At 42.8% G+C, this 6,639-nt stretch overlaps 1 protein-coding gene across 1 annotated transcript in view; it reads right to left on the reverse strand.

Moving 5' to 3' along the window:
- Nucleotides 1–6,639, reverse strand: part of BCL9 (B-cell CLL/lymphoma 9) — a 138,751-nt gene extending 132,112 nt beyond the window's left edge. The window contains exon 1 of the mRNA XM_006899525.1: nucleotides 6,377–6,639. The gene's annotated coding sequence lies outside the window, so the exon portion shown is untranslated. The remainder of the gene's footprint in view (nucleotides 1–6,376) is intronic.

The following is a 6,639-nucleotide window of genomic DNA, read 5'->3' on the forward strand; positions in this document are numbered from 1 at the left end:
CTAGCAGGAGTGGCATCCACTTCCTAAACCACGTGCCTATGGAAACTCTAGGAACTCGGAGAAACAATGATAGTTATAGAAAGACTTCAGGTCTTGTTTATAGGGTTGTTAGGAGTCGTGATCAACTCAATGGCAAACAACAACAACAATTTGGAACTGACTCATAGCTAATCTTCCACTGGCTTTTCCAAAGCTGTAAATTGTATGGAAAGAATTGCCCACATTTTCTCCCTCAGAGCAACTAGTGAATTCAAACCACCCGCCTTTGGGTTGACAGTGTAATTCCTTATCCATTAGACCACCAGAACTCCCTAATAATACACAAAGCATGATATTCTTTTCCTTTCTTATTTCTTGCATTTGATAATAGCCAAACATTTACACTGCTACTGAGCATGTATTTGCATTCTAAAAATTTGCTGGTATACCCATGAACCTATTCCTGCTTTTCAAAAGTAATTTTAAACTTCCCTTAGGTATCTATTCTCCAAGATAATGATAAAATAACTCTAGTGGCCTAGGCCATACAGTGTTGCACTGTTAACCAGCAAGGTTGCCTCTCTGTAGCAGTTCAAATCCACCAGTGGCTCCATGAAAGAAAGATGAGCTGTCTCCTCTGTTAAGATATGTTGTTGTTAGTTGCTGTTGAGTTGACTACCATTCATAGTGACCTTGATCTGACCTTGCCCTATCCTGTGCCATCCTCAAGATCTCTGTCACGCTCGAACCCACTGTTACAGTCACTGTGTCAAATCCATCTTACTGAGGTCTTCTTCTCTTCCTCTGATCTTCCACCTCTCTTAGTTTGATGCCTTTTTCCAAGACTGGCTTCTCCTGACAACATGCTCAAAGCATGAATTGGAATCCAGGTAGATGAATTTACTCTGATACTCTCTAAATTGCATTAAGCACAACTATGTAAAATTGTCATTCTAGAAATGTTTAGTCAATTTCAAATGAATAGTGCTTGGGATTGCTCATAGAAAACATGATTAATGAAAGCATCAGTCACTCTCTACCCCCTCTGTTCCACCTTCAGTCACGTTTCAAATGCAGTTTATTACTCATAGTCCAAAAGGCATAATATACTAGACTATACACCACACACACACACACATATATATATGTAGCATGTATATTGCATGCTGATACGTAACACACATATAACATACCAGCAGGTCTTCAACAATATCCCCCAGGATTTGCATATCCTAAAGCTTGTCAATATTTCTGTGATTCCCAAAAACAGAGTCTTAAAAATATAACACATATCCTCAGTATTACAGTGCTTAAAGTGGTCCTTTGTGTCCTAAACCCAACATGTGAACATAATACAAAAAAGAAACAGCACAACATCCCTGAAAAGGCATGTGAGAACGACAAAGCGAAGAGATGTACCCAGTGCCCATCCATTTTAAATTCATACTTATTATACACAAAGACATGCATTCAAAACAGCCTATTCTTTTGAAAATGGTTTCTTAGACTCCTTGCACATGTGCCCCACATGCTGACTGGCATATTCTCTTAAAATCCTACTTTCTCTTATTGTGTCTTTCACTTCATAGTTTGCGTGATGGATGTATAGGAATGAATCCTATTGACACACAAAATCTTCATTTCTCTGCTGGTAATCAATGTCCTTGAACTAGGCTTCAAAGACAGTGACCAAAAGACCGGCTTCATGGAAGATCCTGTTCATGGAAGCAGAGACATGCGGAACAGCACAGCTAGAAGGGACAATGGATGATTTAGTCTTGTCCTATTCTTTTAAATGAGATCCTGAGAATTAGACTGGAAGCCCAAGGTCACAGACTGGCAAAACCAAACCCAGTACCTGATTCAGTGCATTTTTTTAAAGTCATTATTAAGTTAAAATTGGTTATCTCCTCTGCTATTGACTCTCTAAATTCTAGTCTTAAAAAAGAAGCGATAGATGGTAAAACTGGGGAAATTATTTAAATGTCAGGCCAGCACTTTACCTTTGACCTGAATGATCACATTGTCGCCTCAATTCTGTGTATCACATCACTCACAGAGATGGGCCCTAACTGGGAATTTCCTCTCCTCCCTTACTTTCCCCTGAGTTCTTAGGTAAATCCTATAACCTATTCAACTTTAACAAAGATGACAATATTATTTAATTCCCAGAACTGTCCAAAGACAACACCACACAGATATCATTTTAGAGTGTTAAGAATGTCAAAGCTTAAAAGAAACAGAGAAGACTTCTACTTTACATTTCATATATTTGGGAGTTACGGGGAAACACAGAACCTCCTTCAGTTAGCAGCAATTATTTGTAAGTAAAGCGGGTTTGGAATGTCTAGCGTGTTGTGTTGGTTTTCTCTTCAGTAGGACTAGAAGCGCTAGAATTTTTATTTACACAAAGTACCCACACATCACACCTTTTAATGTGATTCTATTCTTCCTTTAATTCCCCCAGAATTAAGGATACCTTGGGTCACTACTGTCTGGCTCCACAGTTCTTTCAAATCTCTGCTCCCACCAGATCCTTCTTTTATTCACTTCCTCCACTCCCACTCAGGCTCCACTCGTCTCTGGGTTACTCTTCCAGTGCCAACTCAGCTAGCCTCCTCCAGAGGCGGCTTCCCAGTGAGTAACACTTTTGGGGAGGGAGTGAGGAGGGGGTAGAATGCTGCCGGAAGTGTTCAAAGATTTGCAAATGAGTTACATACCACATACTTTTCACTTGAGAAGGCATTGGTCCCTTATGCCACACTCTCAGACCACAACCCGGCCAAGCCAGCACAACCAACTCAGATTGAGTTTGTCACTACAATGTGAGCAGGGTACATCCCTGTATGACATTTGGGTGCACAGAAATGACTCTGATTTTGCTCACTGCGTGACTTAACCACACACCGTGTGTGGGTTTCTAAAGTATAGGCAGCAAACCTATGATTTATGTGTGGGTGGGCATGTCTGTCTTCTTTTTAAACTACTAAATTAATCTTAAAAAAATAGGAAAAGAAAGAAAGAAAGATGGATTGACAGCCCTGAAGACAAAACTCCTCTGAGTAATAGAGTAAGGCATAATGTAGAAAATGGTGATACAGTCATTAACACAAATCTGCCTCCATGGGAATGACTAGTATTTCAACCAGATATTCTCTCCAAAGGAGATCACAAACAGGAGAGAGAAAGGGATGATCCTATATTTCTTTGATAGCAGCAAATCAGTAAGATTTTAACAACCCTTTCAAAATGGGAACTGTTGGAGAGGGGTTTTTTGGTTTTGTTTTGTTGTTTCCTCCTTTTATAAATAGACATGTCTCCTTGTTGGGAGGAGTGGGAATGGCCATATCATTATCTTGTTGTCTTTGGAATTCCAAGATGACAGTGATAATGTTAGCGTTTCCTGCAGCTAAGTGTTGAGTATTAGGTAGACCAACCTCAGAGTAAGTAAAGGAAGACAAGAGACTCATTAACCTCCTCCAATGTCCATGAGGGCCTCACAGAAGGCCTGGCTATGAAAACAAACCAAACTGCTATCCAGTTGATTCCACCATGTAGTGACCCTACAAGACAGAGGAGAATCGCCCCATGGAGGTCAGCTACGAGGGATTACCTAGGAAATGACAGTTTACATCGGCCAGCTCCTCATAAGGGCAAAGTTATTTAATAGTACAAGTAGATAAGGCTACCAGATATTATCTACATCTCTGCTGTACTAAGCGTTGAGAGACATGAGAGAATTTTCGTCACTCTTTGGAAATACTGTGTAAGTGGGAATGCCACCTGCAGAATGGAGCTGGACTTGAGACATGAAATACTCGGTCACTATGGAAAACAGACATCAGCGTAGGTCCAGCTGCAGACTTTAGGTCAAAACCTTATACAACTTTATGCCACCATCTCTGTATTCTGTACCATATACATTATCAATATTATAATTACTAATGTATGTAACCATAGAGTTCATGTAAAACATTAACTGTAACCTCCCTGAGGGTAGGGGACATCTCTGGCTTGTTTTCTCCAATATCCTCAGTGTTTGGCAAAACGTCCAGGACATAGTAAACACCCCCAATCTATTAACTGTCTGGGGAATGGAACACATGAATGAATGCATGCAAATTCATACCGTGATACGTATTTGCCACGTCTGGGACACAATATGACATCAGTAGGTAGCAAAAGTATACAGTCAGGATAGCAAGCAAAACCAAAAGGTGCCTTTCTCAGGCAGGTCCAAGGGCTACATATAAAAATCAAGTGTGGGTGTAAGTAGCTGGTATGCTGACCCTCAGGGTTCCTTGAGCCCCTGGGTGTGGTCTGAATGTTGCCACAGCTCCACTGAGCTCCCACAGATCACGGCTTCTCTTGCTGTGCCTAAGTGACCTCATAAAAAAGAGATGGTAGCTAACCTTTTGCTTTGAGTACATTTCTGAAATTTCGGCATTTTAGAGCAGTATCTCCAGTTACTGATATCTTGCCAGAGTCAAACCATGATAAGATCTTCCAGTTACAAAGTAGAAAACAATTCGCATTAATGATAGAAGTAGAACTGTATTCTGATAAGATGTAGGGAATGAGGAACCCTCTTGCCACCTTTTTAATGCCTTTCCTTCAGTGGTCTCCACATGGAGAAGTTGGGTTCCCCAGGCCTCTATGGGAAAAGCATAAGTATTCTTCACCAGGGCTGGCTCTCTGCTTCCTTCTCTAGCTATCACCAGGAATAAGTATGGTAAACATTTGCAGTTAGAATGGAAGGAGGCACAGCCTCCCAGACTTTTACAGATTTTTCAGACAAGTAGCAGAGTCACAGAAAACCTAGAATTAGGTAAGAAAGCTAAATTCCCCTAGAGAATTCAAAGAGAGCTACAACAGAGAGCCTTGAAAACAATCACTGTGCATGGAAAAACAGAAGAAAGGAAACCCACAAAATCAAGAAAACAAGTCCCTGTTCTTCTCTTAAGAAATGTAATTTTAAAAAATGAATATTCAGAACCGAGTGGAGCCTTCTACACCCACCTCTCAAGATGTCACTGAAAAAGCCAAAGGTTTTTATCCACAAAACCACCAATGAGTAAACAACCTCCACATTCTTACCCTCACACAGAAAGTCAGCTATTTACTCTCTGATAAACAGCAAGTGTAAATAAATCTCATTTAATCTCTAAAAGCCACAATAAAATCTTTAACCTCCAAGGTAGAGTTTATAGATGTCTGTGTGCCCTGCCAGAGCCAGAATATACAAGGTCTTGAATAAACTACTGTAACAGGAGGCACATTTTCACTCTCAAGCATCTTACATTGACCTTCTTTTTAAAAAAATATGTACAAGGGAGGAGGAAAGGGGAAAACCCTACCCCTCCCACCCTATTCTCTGTACAAATCGGCCAATAAATCTAACGAAAAGACACAAGAGAAAAGGACAGAAGCCAACAGGTGGAAAAAGGCTTTTTGTTTCCCTAGAAATGCTCAGACACTTGATCTGTGCTCCCCGGTCTATTTGTCTCAGGGTGTCTTAAATGATGGTTTTAGTATCATGACGATGATGATCAAGAATAATGGTAACACTTGTACTTTGTGATTCCACAGCTTTTCTAGCTTAGAAGAATTCTCTAAAACGTTTTCGATGGAACGATCTGTTTTTATGAAATTCCAGGATGCCACGGAGTCTCCCCCCACCAGCCCTCTCTTGGTGGTGCAGATGGGGAAACTGAGGCCCGGAGCACCCTATAACTCCTTTACAGGGTCTACGACCAGAGAAATCCCACAGACTGGAAAAGTTTCTGGATTGTCTGGCGGGCAGAGTTCTCTCACTCTCTCTTCTCGCCTGCCATGCCGCTATCTGCCTTGGAGTGTCTGGGTTCGGGTGATAAAGATTGGGGTACGTCTCCTTCACAACGAGGCACGCCAGGGCGGTGTGTGGGCAGTCCACACACACAGACCCACGGGCACACACGCACACACAAAGCTTGAGGCAATCTCTGCAGTAACTCGGCAGAGCCCCAGCCAGCCCGGCTCCACCGGAGAATGCACAGCTTCGAGCTTGCAAGGCCGCCTTGGCTCCGGGTTGGGGTTCCTGGAGGGAGGGCTTTGCCCGGCTCGCCCTCTCTTTCAGGCTTCTCCCTCTCTCTCTTTTTTTCCCTCCCACCCTCCTCCCACCCCTCTCCATCCACCCCTTCTCCACCACCAACGCAGAGGCATAGATCGTGTTACTGGGGTTCCCTCGAAAGAGGGGCCATCCCCAGCCCTGAGTGCCTTGAAAGACTTCCAGGGGCAAGGCAGGAGCGCCAATCGCAGGACCCCAGCGCTCCTCCTGAGCAGCGCAGGAATGAGACCCCCACTTCCAGGCACCGGCGGACAAGCCTGCCACAGAAGAAGGAATTGTTAGGGCGCTTACCTTTTTTATGAGGAGAAATTCTGGAGAATCATTTCAGAAACTGAGGGGGGAAAGTGAATGAAGACAAAAAAGACCCTTTTCCTGCAATCCCTGGCCTCCTGGTATCAAGACACTAGGACAACATCAAAGCAACTTAGGGGGAACACTTTAGGGGCCTATTGTCTGCTCTGGTCTGATCTGTTTTTCTTCTGACTCCCCCTCTTGCTGCGGTGACACTTGGTACGGCCCAGGCATTCATGCCAAGTAGCTTTCACACATGGAAG

The sequence above is a fragment of the Elephantulus edwardii genome, unplaced genomic scaffold, assembly GCF_000299155.1.
Source record: "Elephantulus edwardii isolate Elephantulus edwardi_28Jun2011 unplaced genomic scaffold, EleEdw1.0 scaffold00260, whole genome shotgun sequence".
NCBI classification, from domain to species: domain Eukaryota; kingdom Metazoa; phylum Chordata; class Mammalia; order Macroscelidea; family Macroscelididae; genus Elephantulus; species Elephantulus edwardii.